This window comes from Poecilia reticulata, linkage group LG2 (assembly GCF_000633615.1).
Source record: "Poecilia reticulata strain Guanapo linkage group LG2, Guppy_female_1.0+MT, whole genome shotgun sequence".
In the NCBI taxonomy this organism is placed as follows: Eukaryota; Metazoa; Chordata; class Actinopteri; order Cyprinodontiformes; family Poeciliidae; genus Poecilia; species Poecilia reticulata.
Genome location: NC_024332.1, coordinates 25,292,952 through 25,307,317, shown reverse-complemented (window position 1 = coordinate 25,307,317; position 14,366 = coordinate 25,292,952).

The window sequence follows — 14,366 nt, the reverse complement described above, 5'->3', positions numbered from 1 at the left end:
TAGGATGCTGACGTGCAGCTGTCACATGACATTCAAACATCGCGAGACCAATAATGATCTCGCCTGCTTGGTATTGAATAAATTAAGGAACGGGGGCTTTTAATTAAATCTTTAAATAAAAATAAATAAAATTAGATCTAATCAAAATAGAAAAATAAAAAAAACCCAAATCCAACAGAAAAATTATCCTGGTTACACGTGTATTTACAATTTTACAAGATTTACTATTAGCTGTAATTACCACTTGTAGTCACCAGAGGGCATATTCCCGCCTCTCAAATGCGGTTGTAGCCATAGAAATGTTGCAGCGCTGTAGTTAGCTCGTTCAGTAGCAGCGAGTTAAATGGGTCCCTATTAGATGAATTACCACAGATGTTTATCCTGGGATCATTTCGATGTTTTATGTTTTCTTTTGCGTGTGAATTACAGGCAGCTCCTCAAGAGTTGAAGACAGCACCGCGGAGAATCAGAGCGGAGCTAGCGATGCTAACCGATTAGCATGATTTACTAGTGAATCTGATTTTATCTTATACCAAAGTTGTTTTGGAAAGTTTTTAAAGTTTACTACAGCAGTTTTTTCTTCTATTCTTAAACTTTATTAAGCCATAAATAATCTGTTTAAATATGTGACATACATTAAGAAATCTTTTGGAGGTAAACTTTTAAAATAGGCTGGGAAAGAGTGAGAAGCGTGACAAGTTTGGTCTCTTAACACGAAAAATGTGGAAGAAATAATTAAGACTCAACTGCAAATCTTTTCGCTGTAGTTACAGTCTTTGTCCACCAGATGGCAGTATGTTCCGCGCTCTGCATTAAAAATAATGTAAATCTCAATTAATACTTTGGTTACCTTTTGCGTCCACCAGATGGCAGCATGTACCCTGCTCTGCTTTAGTTACTTGTTATTTTACTCATTTATTAGTCAAAACATGGTAATAATTTCCGTGTTATGATTCTGCCCTCTACCATCTCAACTATAAAAATGTTTTAAATATTTATGATTTCTTAATTACCCCTGTAGTTACCCTTAAAGGGAACCAAAGGACAGAAATCGTTCTGGTCTGCCTTAAAAACAATTACAATCCTAGTTACCGCTGGAGTTACCTTCTATGTCCACCAGATGGCATAAATCGCCATGATCTGCTTTAAAAGCTATATTTCTTGCCATAGACTCTGTCTCTCTACTGCCCTCGTATGGTCACAAACGAATTACACACTGAAATCCTTCAGTCTAGTTTAACTAATGCTGAATTAGATTAATAATCAAATTGAGTATTAGTGAACAGAATGATTGATGCTCTGTGGAGCTGATTCTAATTCACACTTACAAAGTTTGCATTCACTTTAACAGCATTGATTTTAAAATAGACAAATAAAATCATTTAGGAAAAAGCTGAATCTACTACTAGCTGATCTAGTAAAGAAAAACCTTAATTTAAAATTTTTTGTCTTCACTAACATTTCAGAATGATAAATGTTTTGTAATCTCAAYGATCACAACCTTTAGGATGGGAATTGAACTGCTAACCACTAGCTTTCAATGCAACTAAAATAATTTTAAAGATTCTTTCTGTATAAAAATCAAGTTATCTTCACAATATAATTGTCTTTGCACAATTCCTAAGGCTACAGAAAGAAAATCATAACTGATATCACAAATTTCAGCAACAGTTTTGCAACAAACAGTTGAGTTTGTAAACATATTTCATCTTTACAATCTTTTCCATGTTGACTTTTAGATGCGACCTAAACACACCTGCATCCAATGAACGACTCGCTGCCTCTACCAAACTTGATGACTTCCTGCTGAAAAGTCAAATCAACCAAAAACTGGAGACTCATGATATTTCAAAGGTAAAATTAACCAAATATTACATTTTTAAATCCCTGCAATGATGTACTGAAGACTTAAAACTTGCCAAACTTGAGGCTCGGGGGCCAAATCTGGCCCGCCAGTGCTTTTTATGTGGCCTAAACTCTTGAGAGACGCATAAAAAAAAACCTTTAAAAAAAGAAAAAGAAAAAAGAACAGTTGTGCTAAAATATTTTCAATCAAAACAAAATGGATTTGATCTTTATGGAACCAAATTACATCAATTTGAAAAGATATTCCATTTTATTCATTTGAAGAAGTTTAATTTGATTGTGCAGCTTTTTATTAATACTTTAATGCAGGGCAGGTTCAAAGCTTTTTGGGGCCCTGAGTAAATTCCAATTAGACCCCCCATATTAACATGTCAACACCAGATACTTCATCATTAATCACTAATCACTAATTAGCATAATTTGTAATTACTTACATGACACTGTGATATAAAGTTTACTACCTTACAGGAACAAACAACCAGATGCTCTAAATAATTATGTTATTTTGTGTTTCATATAAATTTAACTATTTAAAAGTAAAATCTGCAGACACTGAATTTACAGTAAACAAGTTAGCAAGTTTATGTAAACGACTTTGTTTTTAATATTTGGAACAGATGTGGGAAATGGTGAAAATGTGCAATCTTTAAGGTAGAAAATAATAAACAAATGAATAAGTGATGCTCTTGGGAGCCCCCTGGTGGTGTGGAGGCATATTTTAGCTATTTACAAATGGGGTTTTATCAAAGTTTTCTGGCCATTTGAGGACATTAATGATTTTAATCCGAACCAAAATCAAAATGAATTTGAAACTGCTGTTTTATGTTGATTTATGTTTGAACATCACATCCATTAAGATTTTAATCACAAATTTTGTGATAAACTGAACTGAAAATCTTTACGTTCCGTTTTTAAGTTCTGAAGAGATGAGTCAAGATTTAAAAATTGATAGAAAGGTTTTTCTCTTGGTAAATTCATAATCGGTATCCAAGCAGAGGTCCTGATGTTCTCCAGTCTGCAGTTTGGGTCGTTCCACTTTGTAAGCCCGCAGCATGACGGTTATGAATCTGCGACTCAAAAACTTGTTTGTTAAATTGTTGAGCTCACAGTTTTGTCCCTGACAGCAGATCAGCCGCAGCCAAAAACAACAAGCGAGTCGAGTTTTCTTTGAAGAGAGAAACCAGAGATGGGACTAACGGTAAGGCTTCCTGCAGAGCCGGGTTATTTCCCAGCAGCTTCGCCACCGTGTTTTCCACAAGACCAAAGCTTTGGCAGTAACTAATTTCCCACAAGATCATTAAGCGCTGTGAAAAGCATCAGCTTCAGAAAGAAATGTATTAATCCTGCTGACAGTCTCCAAACTTTCACAAAACTTTCAGGAAAACTAATAAGATTTATTCTGCCGGAAATCAAACACCACAGAATCAATGATTTATATTTTATTAGACTGGAAACTTTAATTCAGCCTCATGACGGTCCAGATCGTTTTTCAGTTCAGTTTCATCCTCAACTTCTGTTCATAAACAATCAAATAATGTCAGAATTATAACCTTTAAATGTCAACAAATTGTTCAGCATCTGAACTCTAAAAAGTTATTTTACTTTACACTCTTGTTGTCAAAGAAGCGGACTGTTCATTAGCTTTTCAGTTTTAGCTAGAATGTTTTCTATTTGGTTTAAGAATATTAGAGCTCTGGCTCCTTAAGCCGGAGGTCAAAGTTCATTGCATATTTCTGAGAAAACTTCTTCCTTTATTGATGTAACATTAGCTGTGCAGCACAGCTGACTGAAAGAGGAACATAGAAAAGCAACACTTCAGCAACAAAACAAACATTTAAATACAGTTTTTGATCCATTTATTGATTTTTTTAACATGCGGCCGTTTACAAAGATAACTGCTGCTGTTAACACTGAAGCTAATATTAGCAATTAGCATCATTAGCAACCTGTGATCTTCTGGTGTGAAAACAATGCAGGTTAATTGTAGTTCTACTGGTTGTTACCTTTAGATAGAAATAGATTCTTGTCTGAATTTCTGTATTTTGCTTAGAACGTTCTTCCATCCACCTGCTGCCTCTTAGTCATGCAAAGAGCCTTTTTCTTCTGATGTTGTTTTTGTGGCGCAGCATGAACTCTTCTTTCTCCATTTTCTTGAAGGTGATTTGAGAAAACGAGGAGTGGCACAAAACGCTGCGCCAAAGCCGTTCATAGGAAATGATTTGAGAGCTCAGAAAGGAGATGTTTTCAAGAGGTGACTGGGTTTAAGCCGTCATCACATCCTTTAAAGTGTGTGTGTGTTGTTGGAAAGTAGGGATGCTAATCAGTCCCAGATGGCGAGCAGAATCCCATTCTGCCTGTGTGTGTGTGTTGTAGGGGTAAAAACAGTCTGGGCTGGCTCACTCCGTCCCAGGATCTGGAGATGGCGGGTGAAACTCACTCCCAGTGAATGTGAGGAGGGCCGAGGCGTTGCGTGAGAACGATCCTGTTTGCACCAGTGTGTACTTCGCTGACAGACCCGGCTGCCAAACAGTTCTGCTCTCAGACTCAAAGTGAGTCATGCCTTCGAGGTCAAACGGGACTAATTGCCGTGATGTACCCGAATGTTGTTTTTCTTTCAGCTTTGACACAGTAGCTAAAAGTTTAATGTGACGAGTCTGTTGTTTTTAACCAGGATGGGAAGACATCAGCAAAGAGTTTAAGGAACAACTGCTGCTGCCGTCAATCTGACAAAAGTTAAAAACCCTGAGAAGACCAGAAAAACTCTAAAAAAGACTGAAAAAGCTGCTTCTTAAGGAGAAAACCTCTTTAAATTTCCATCTAACAGCACTTATAACTGTTTATTTGATACATGTATCAATATTACATTATTTACCTTCTTTTCCCATTGAATAAATTAACAATTATACATTTAAAACCTGAGGAGTTTGATTTATTTTCAATCAGCATTAACAAATAAACCCACCAAACACAAAAGGTAAGCAACAAAAATATAAACAATGAGAAATATATGAATCTGAAGTATAACGATCTTATAATTCGACAGATTCTTTTGAAGCAGTTAGTGAAAAGATCAGATTTTTTGTGTTACATTTTCTTTAAGATGATCGGTTTTTGATCTGCTTCTGCTGTCTGTTAGCATGGATAGCATGTTAACATGAGCAGCATGCAGGCTGGAACAGACACTTTTTAAAAATAAAACTTAATCAAGAAAATGGTTCTTGATTAAGTAAAATACATACAGTACATTGACATGCTTTCTTTTACAGAACTATACATGCTAATCGTTAGCCACTCCAATGCTAACTTTATTTTAACAAAAGCTAGCATCGGCTAGCTTTTGGAGTGGCTAGTCTATCATTAATCAGATCAGTAGCTGGATAGAGGCGCAGCTGGTTGTGTCATTTTCTTAATTTTGTCCCTATTTGCTCTCCATACAAGATTACAATGAAATGGCTGACAAAGAAGACAGTTAAGGTGTTACAGTGGTCTAGTCCAAGGGTTTGCAACCTGTAGTTCTGGAAACAAATGTAGCTTCCACAACGGCTCCTAATAAATTTAATAAAGAATTAAAGTTTTTACATATAAACATAATAAATGGATGGTTGAGGGTAAGTAAATATTTATGCAGATTTATTTCTCATAATTAGGTTGGAAATTATGTGAGGTTTTATTTCATTTTTTCTTTTACATAATTTTCCACAAATATCAATATCCCACAGAAAAAAAATTATCCATCATTTTGTTGAAACTTTATATTCATATTTAAACAAATAAAATTGTGGTTATTTGTTGTGAAACATTTGTGGGTCTAATTAGTGTTTTATTTCGCTTCACTGAATTAAAAACATGCTTCTTGTATTATAAGGGTTGCTTACCTCTGGTCTAGTCAAAGTCCAGGCCTCTACATTAAGGAAGCTTTGCTTTAAAGAGGAGTGGTCCAGAAGTTTCTCCAGTAATTAGAGAAACAGAAACCTATTCCTGGAAGTTGTCGGCGGTTCTCAGTGAACTCAGTTGATCATGATTCATTTATAAAATGACCTAATATTTTCCCAGCTCTCTGGCTTCAGTGACGCCATCTTGTTTTTGACTACAGTGTTTAATCCGATGAGTCAGAAGTTATGAAAACCAAGACGGATTCACACCAAAACTCCCAAAACAACGACATGTTGGAAGCAGAACTTCCCAAAAACTAAAGTCACTGCGGTTCATTTGGTTCCTCCTGATGGGTTCAAGATTCATAACTTTCTGGAAATGTTTCCAGAAAATATGACTGAAACAATAAATTATGATTAATTGATTACTGAAATAATCATCAACTCATCAAATAATCAATAACTGGAGTTTACAGACTCATAAAAAGGACATTTGCTGAAAAGAAAAAGCACATTCTGAGCAGTAATGAAGCCAAAACTGTTCAAAAAATATTTACGTTTTGCATTTAAGGTTAAATATGTTCTACAAAAAACTGAAGTAGTAGAATAGTTGTTTCAAATTATATTTAAAAAATCTTTTATTAATCATTACTAGAACAGAAATGCTGAGCTTTTCACATGTAAGCCTACACGATAAATTTTGCTGAACAATAAATTGTCTCAGAAATTATTGCAATAAATAATAATATTGTTTTAAAGATTAATAAACTTTAATTTTGAAAAGACAACTTAAGCCTGGAACTGGAATAAAACAACCAAAAATAATAAATAAAATATGTTTTAATGTTTCCATAAACAACATTTTCCTTAAAAAATATTAATCATCAAAATGGAAATGATCAAACTCATTTAATTTATCATTCAGTTAATTGATTAATTGCTTATTGAGACAAGATTACTCACATGTTGATGTTAGAAGTTTTTATTTAGCTGTGTTGTTGCACTGCAGGCAATAAAATGCTTATTTGCATTTTTAATATTTCTAATCTTGTATAAAATTGCTTAAATGAAAAATCTGCAGAATTTGCCCATTACATAACCAGTAAGACCAGTAGGAACCAGAACAGCCCTGCAGTTTCTCTCTTTCATCTGAGCATCTTTGGTCTGTTCTCTCTAAACTCTGACGCTCGTCTGGTTTTGTTTCGAAATGGAAACAATGAAAACGCTGCGGCTCTGATGCAGGCGGGGGTTTGATATCCCAGGAATGAAGTGGGAGGATAAACTATGTAATATTCCCCATAAATGATTTATTTTTCGGTTTCTGGGTTTGATTGGGAAAGAAGAAGCTGAGATGTTTTCACACCAGGAGGAGATAAGATGGTTTGGTTTATCTCTGTCTGACTCTGAGCTGTGAATTTTCTCATATTTCTGTTTCCGGAATATCGTTCTCCGCATCAGGAATTCCAGAAGTGCATCAGAAACCAGGATCACCAAACAAAGATGTTTTCCCACAGAGCACAAGAACAGCTCTGCGCTGGTTGATGGAAACTTTCACGCTGACACATTTACTTCCAGCTGGGAGGCTGGTTCAGTTTGGTAACATTTTGATCCAGCAGCATCGGAACATTTCAAGCATCTGAGCTTTTCTGACTTATTTTGTCCCAAGAATCTCCAAACTGCAGTTTCTCCATCTATTTTATGACATGATTTATTTGTTTTTTTTAKGCTCATTTTCTGTGTGGCACCCACAAATAATGACCTAAGTCGTGTTTTGCTGAATAAAAACTTTTTCAAAGTGGTGAAGAAGGATTTGGAGCTCAAGAAAGTTCTGGGTTTGAATCTCTTGGGGATTTTCTGTCATATCCTGGGATTATTTTGGTTGTGTTTCTATTATGCTAAACCCAGATCTCATTATTTATTGTATCTAACGTTCCTGTCTTTGCTGTTCCTCTCCTTCTCTCCCTCAGCCTGCCTGCCTGGTCTCCTCTCTCAGCTGCTCCCATTTCTCCCAGTTTTAAACTTTCATTAACTGGCTGATGAATCCAATTTCTCCCTGCTTCCCTTTTTGTTTCTTCTCACTTTTTGTAAGTTTGTTTAATTTTCATTGTACCAGTCTATGTCAGCTACTGGATTTCTTAGCTTAAACACTCTAAAGCAGGGGTGTCAAACTCCAGTCCTGAAGGGCTGCTGTCCTGCAGTTTTTAGATGTGCCACAGGTACAAAACACCTGAATCAAATGGCTTAAATACCTTCTTCTTGTATAGGTAAGTTCTCCAGAGCCTTGCTAATGACCTAATTGTTCTATTCAGGTGTGGTGCAGCAGAGGCACATCTAAAAGTTGCAGGACACCGGCCCTCCAGGACTGGAGTTTGACACCTGTGCTCTAAAGGATACATTAATCTATAGAACATCCACAAATAATAGTTTCAGTTTGAAAAAGCTTTTCTAAAATCAATTCAGAAGGAAGAATAACTTACATTTTCCAGGCAATATCAATATGATCACACATGATAAATGATTAGATTTATTATCAATTCCTGTAGATCATATTATGTTGTTTTTTAGTAAAGTCAAATGCAACATAAAATATCTGCTCTTGACCAAAAACATAGGGTTTTGGAGTGACCTAGTCAAAGTCTGAACTTTGATCAAGCAATATTTACTCAGGTTTTCTTTGTCAGACATTAAAATTCATTTGATCTGAAGCGTTTAAATGTGACATAAAAACAAGAATTATTGACTCTTCCTTAGCGATGAGTTTTCACAGAGTTTTATAAGTATTTTTATGTTTTTGCGGAGATGTTTGCTAAACTGTAAAACTCCTGCATCACTCCGCCAGTCGTTTACAATCTGCAAAAGATTAAAATTCTCATAGATATTGTCATACCATCAGTATCAGCTGCTGCGGCTGGAATCTGCTCATCAAATCCAGATGTTTTTACATGTTTCACAATAAAACGCACAACATGTTGACACAGACGTCTGCTAGCAGGAGGAATATGGTTCCATTGCTAACATGTAAAAGTTTTAGTCATAAATTATAAGCTATAATCCTATATAAATGTTGTGGCTTTAGTAGGATTTGTGTCCTGTTGTTATTTTTGTCAGATTATGCAAACAGTTTTATTCAAACTATCCTCTTTGATCAGGTGCGTAGCTATGAAATAGTGGAAGTAAGTAACAAGAATTTGCTAAATTAAAATCATATCCAGCCTGATTCATTGGATTTTWAAAAAAAAACTTGTCTGTGAAACGACATTCTGATCTTGTATTTGGAACGAAAACTTTCCGTTTTGGTGCAAATTCATCCTGAACTGAAGAGGAAGTGGTTCTGAGCCGAACAGTGGAAACCTGAAAGCTTCCCTCTCCATTTCAGAACCATTTGACTATCTTCTGATTTGGATTTGCATCCAACAGACTTCAAAGGCTCATCCAAATTCACATGCAACTGTTTTTTGTCTGATAACTCGAAAAGTTGAACAGCGGTTGCTCAGACCAGTACCTGCACAGAACATTGCGTCATAAACTGAACTGTAGCTTCAAGGCTAATAACCATCTGCCACCCAGTTAAGGGAAGCCAGAGGGGCCAAAAAGATGCAACTTTACTTCTCTTTGATGCATTATATACAGAAATATCTAACACATATATAAAGCATCATACAAGAAAAAGTGAAGGGGAAAAAAATCACAAATTTTCATATTCAACATCCTGCTGCCCAAAGATCCTCGAATGTTTCGTTTTATTTTAAAGCATCGACTGAAGAAACTACCCCCAGCTGAAGTTCGTTTACATATTCTGTCTGCATATTTCTGAGATGTGTGATAACGGAAAGTATTAGCCATATTGAACTAATAAAGATTTTGTGTCTTTTTTTAACCACATTTCAAGTTAATAACCGTCTTTCGCTAGTTTAGTAGCAGAGTTAATGCTAATGCCTGAGAGTGCCGATAAATGGTAAACCTCAGGTTTGGTTCACACCAAATGCAGAATAAATGCTAAAGTCAAACTTGCTAGCAAGTTAACATGTTAATTTGTAGGAAWACATTTTAAAGGGTTTATTAGTTTTTTGGTTTCCATCTTGACAAACCAGATAGAAAAAATAAGTTAGACTTTAACGAAGTAAATTCTAATAATTTGTAGGTTTAACCCATTTATGTGTTTTTTGTCTAGTGTTAAGTTCCTAAATAATTCAAGAATAATTCATCCCTAAAGTTTGGTTCTTAAAAAGATTCCTTTGCCAGATGTTGGGATATTACAGACTCACAGTCTTTACTTTTGAACAATGTACATTTTTTAATTCTTGAACAAGTAAGTAATCCGTTTAGTTGAACTCTTCTTGTTTTTAGCAGTTTCCAAAAATATCCTAAAACTGATATAAACAACCTGCAACATGCAATTAATTGAGTTTTATTGTAGAAAATACGGAAAATGGGTACTTATTTCCTGACATTTCCTAATTTAATTTAAATGACCTTTGTAATAACATTAAGGCCAAAGTAGGAACTACATTTCCTATTTGTGTAAGAACATAAATAATGCTCTCTTTGTTTGTCGCTCAGGAATAAAGTCCAGTCCGACTTGAAACTGAACATCCAAACTCGGCAACATCTGCTGTTAATTTACCAACAGCATTTCTGAACCAGTGGATCAACCAGAGCTTCATCCTGCTGGGTTTTCTGTTCACCGGGACAGGACCAGGACCGGCCCGCTGCTTCAACAGACCACAACCCATAATCACATCCCGATTCACCAACTTTATTCCTAGAAGTTAATTTGAGACGCTGCGAGTCTGGAAAGTTGCTCCACATTTCCATCGTTTGTTTTATAAACCGAACACAAAGCAGCAGAGATGAGTTGGCAGTTCAGAAAAAACAAACTTTGGTTTAAAAAAATGTTTTATATGCCACCAGCCTGAGGTTTACTGTTAATATGGAGCAGATCTTCAGCTTTTTGCAGGCTGCATAAAAACAGCCGACGATATGTGAAAGTAAATTCAGTAAATGTGAAGCGGACCCAGGAGGGTTAATCGACTCTCCCACTTTAAAGCAATGGATTTTATTCAAGGTCAATGTTCTGTTCTTGAATTGAGTTATTTGACTTAAATTCCTTTGCATTCAAGCAGCTGRACGTCTACAACCAGGATCGTCCACTGCTGGCTATAAGGAAGTAGAGTTATTGGAAAAATTAACCAAAACGTACAGAAGGAACTCAGGAGGAAGAGGAATTATGGGTGTGAACAGCAGATTTTTGGATTCATAGAAACAGGCTGACTTGGAAATGCTGGGGAGGTGATTACTGGCTCCTCAAAGTCTAATCCATAGGATGAATGAATACAAAATGACTGATAGAAGAAGAAAAACTACAGCTAAACACGAATCAACAGTAAGAAAACATAACTGAAGATCAAAAACAAAGGCACAAAKAACCATCAAGAAGAAGACCTTCTGGCCAAACAAACTCTCTAAAGCTGTTCCWGCCACTCAAACCAGATTGGATGCAGCTGAATAATCAACAATGACATTTTTCCTGGAATAACTGGATTACCTTTTCTTGAATTTGATGAGGATTGGCAAAAAGCCACTGATATGAAGCCTCACCAGCTTTACGTTGGAGATAATTAACAAGTTGTACCCAGACCTACTGGAGCTTTTACTGCCATGTAAATGCCACCTCTGCATGTTGCAATAAAATGCTGCGGTGGTCTGCGGTGGCACAGTGGAAAGTTAACATTTTGTGTGCTGCCAGTGTTTGAAATAGTGCAGTTTAGTCATGTATCTGAGTGGCTAATGATGGGAAACAAAGGCTGCTGGCTTCTCAGACAGCTCCGCTCTCCGTACAGTTAATCCCGGCAACAAGAAACAGGCAGATTCCCTAATCCAGGGACAAGCTCGGATCAGAGAAAAACCTCAGTCTCTCTGTCAGCCAAAKACTTTACTTATTCATTTAAGAATTTTTATTTGCTCTAATTACAGGAAAAGACTGTTTAAAAGCTTGAGCTGTCCAGATCAATCAGTTTTGTCAGGATGTGTGACCAGGGTTTCTTTCAGCGCAGCAGCAAAACTGAAACTGGAACGGTGAAAGTTACTTCTTCTTCGTTTGAAGAAATTTACGTTATTACTAAACAGATCTTTGAATCTTAAAGTTTCAGTTCCTGCTTAAAGTTTCCGTGTCAGCAGACTTGAGCCACCAGTGACCAGTGAAGCTCCTTTAAAGACATCAGCAATTCTCTGTGAACATTAAAAGACAGGTCTAAATATACAAGAAATGATGAACATATTCAGAAAAGTATTAACTTATTCATAATAATTTGACTGGACAATGGTGTGGTTGGTAGCACTGTTCTCCCCAGGTAAGAGAGAACCCAAATGTACCAAGTTGATTCTGTCTTGGTACTCTGGCTTCCCCAACAGTCCAAAAACATGAGCAGTAGGTTCTTTGGTCTCTCTACGTTGTGTTTGGTTGTTTATCTAGTTATGAACTGGCRACCTGTCCAGGGTGTATCCTGCCTCTCGTCCAGTGACTACTGAGGATAGCCATTAATCCTGACCCTTACAAGGGCAAGCAGCTACAGACTATCGATTTAGTTCAAATGTTGAAAACTAGAAAAGAGCAGTGTGCTATCAATAGCTTCTGTGGTTTGTGTAGGATATGCATCAATAGGCTCTGTGGTCGGGTTTAGACCAGAAGCGGTTTGGTAAAAACCAGCCACTCGTTCTACACTTCGCCTCAATTAGAGGGTCTGGACCCTTGGCTATTGAGAGATGATTGCTTCCTGAAGTCATGTATTTTGAAGTTTTAAACTTTACTCAATCGTTAATATTTGTCTGTGATGAATTAAGAACAGAGGAAACCTGGTGCCTTACCCAGAGAGCAGAATCCAGGAAACCCTCCTGGAGCCTTGGATGTCCTGGTGTCCTTATTGGGGAGCTCCTGCTCCCCTRACTGTGGATCCTTTGACCTGATTGGGCCAGCCTGAAGAAGTTAGAGGAAATACCCTCTGGATAGACCCACAACCTGCAGGGAAGGAGCTGGAGGAGGTTTCAACAACCAGGTCCTGACATGACTCTTCCTCCAGTTCAAGTTCTTCCTGGTTCCTGTCATCACCTCTGTTTTCACCTGCTTCATCGCTTCTCCCACCTGTTCCTTCTCTTTCTTTTCCTCTTTACCCTTGTAGTGTTTCTTTGATCCCCTGGTTAATGACTATATGTTTGTACCTTGCTTAGTCATTAATGTTATAGGGCCATCAACTCCCAAAGCACAAATTATCTCAAGGCTGTTTCTGTGTCAGCGCCTTTCATTGCATCTCTTCGTATTCTGTAGCGAAGCAGACATCACACCACAACGGTCTGCCACGGACTGCCTTTGGTTTCTGGATCAACAGCTGGCAGCTGTGCTTGGTCAGTCTGAGTCCACTGACTGGACGTTATCGCAGCTCTCTTCTCTCATCTTATTGATTTTTGCACATATTTGCYGTCTTTGTTTGCACAAGCTTTTCTGTCAGGACTGTTTGCATCATGATATGTGATCATTCTTCTTTTACAGTCTTGAATGCCTGCAACATGACACCACCTGAGTCATCACTACAGGGTGTCTTGAACTAAAAACAAGCAAAAACTACTTCACACATGTCAGATATGAGGACCAGTAAATACCAAGGTTCTTGTTTTTCACCCTGAGAGTCCCGAGATGTGAGTCTGTCTGCCTTTCGGTTTTGTAAATTTAGTCTTTGGCGTGCCGAAGCAGGTTTTTCTCCACAAAAACAGTGATATATCACACCAACTTTGGCTGCGTTGAATAAAAGGAACGTCACAGGAATCCTTCACATTTATAGCTTTGTAGAAGCCAGCGCACCTCAGTGTGACAGAGCGTAGGAGGATACAGTGAGTGACTGCCAAAYGACCCAAACATTAAATAAATATGAGCAGGCACCTCGTGATTGCAAACCTCGAGCCAGCGCAGGAAGAGTTCAGCCACAGGGGAAGAAGTTCAGTCGTCACCTGCTGATTGTCCCGAGAAAGAATGACTCATTTACAGTAGTTGAAGCCAACTAGTTCTTTTTAAGGCATAAAGTCAAACTGATTGTAGAAAACTCCACACACCTCAGACAGTAAAGACTTCAGTAGCTGCATTAGACTAATTAATCTTTAAGAAGATTGTAATGTAAAAGATGTAGGGTAAAAAAAACTTTTGTTTGGAAACTGAATGCTCCCAATGCTAACTTGTAACAACCAATCAAAGCCAGGAAGCGGGCCTTAGCGCTGTCAATCATGCTCACCTTGCTCTCTGGTACAATGTAGCATCTCCCTGTCAGCAGAGCCTGTCGTGAATGCTAAGTCAAGGTAGCATGGCTACCGATGATGGCAAGTAAGTTACTTATCCACCAATAACACATGTAGCAACATGTTCACAAGGTTGATTGACAGCTCTAAGACCTTCCTCCTGGCTCTGACTGGTTGTTTTTGACCAGAGTGGTGCATTTCTTCAGATTGCAATAGCAGCCCAGGGAGAAAGACTTTTTCTCAGATTATCTGTTTCATATTATATACTATCACAACATGGTGATAGTTTTAACAAATATGTAAAAAACTATATATTAAAAATAAAAATTACATATTGCAGCTTTAGTA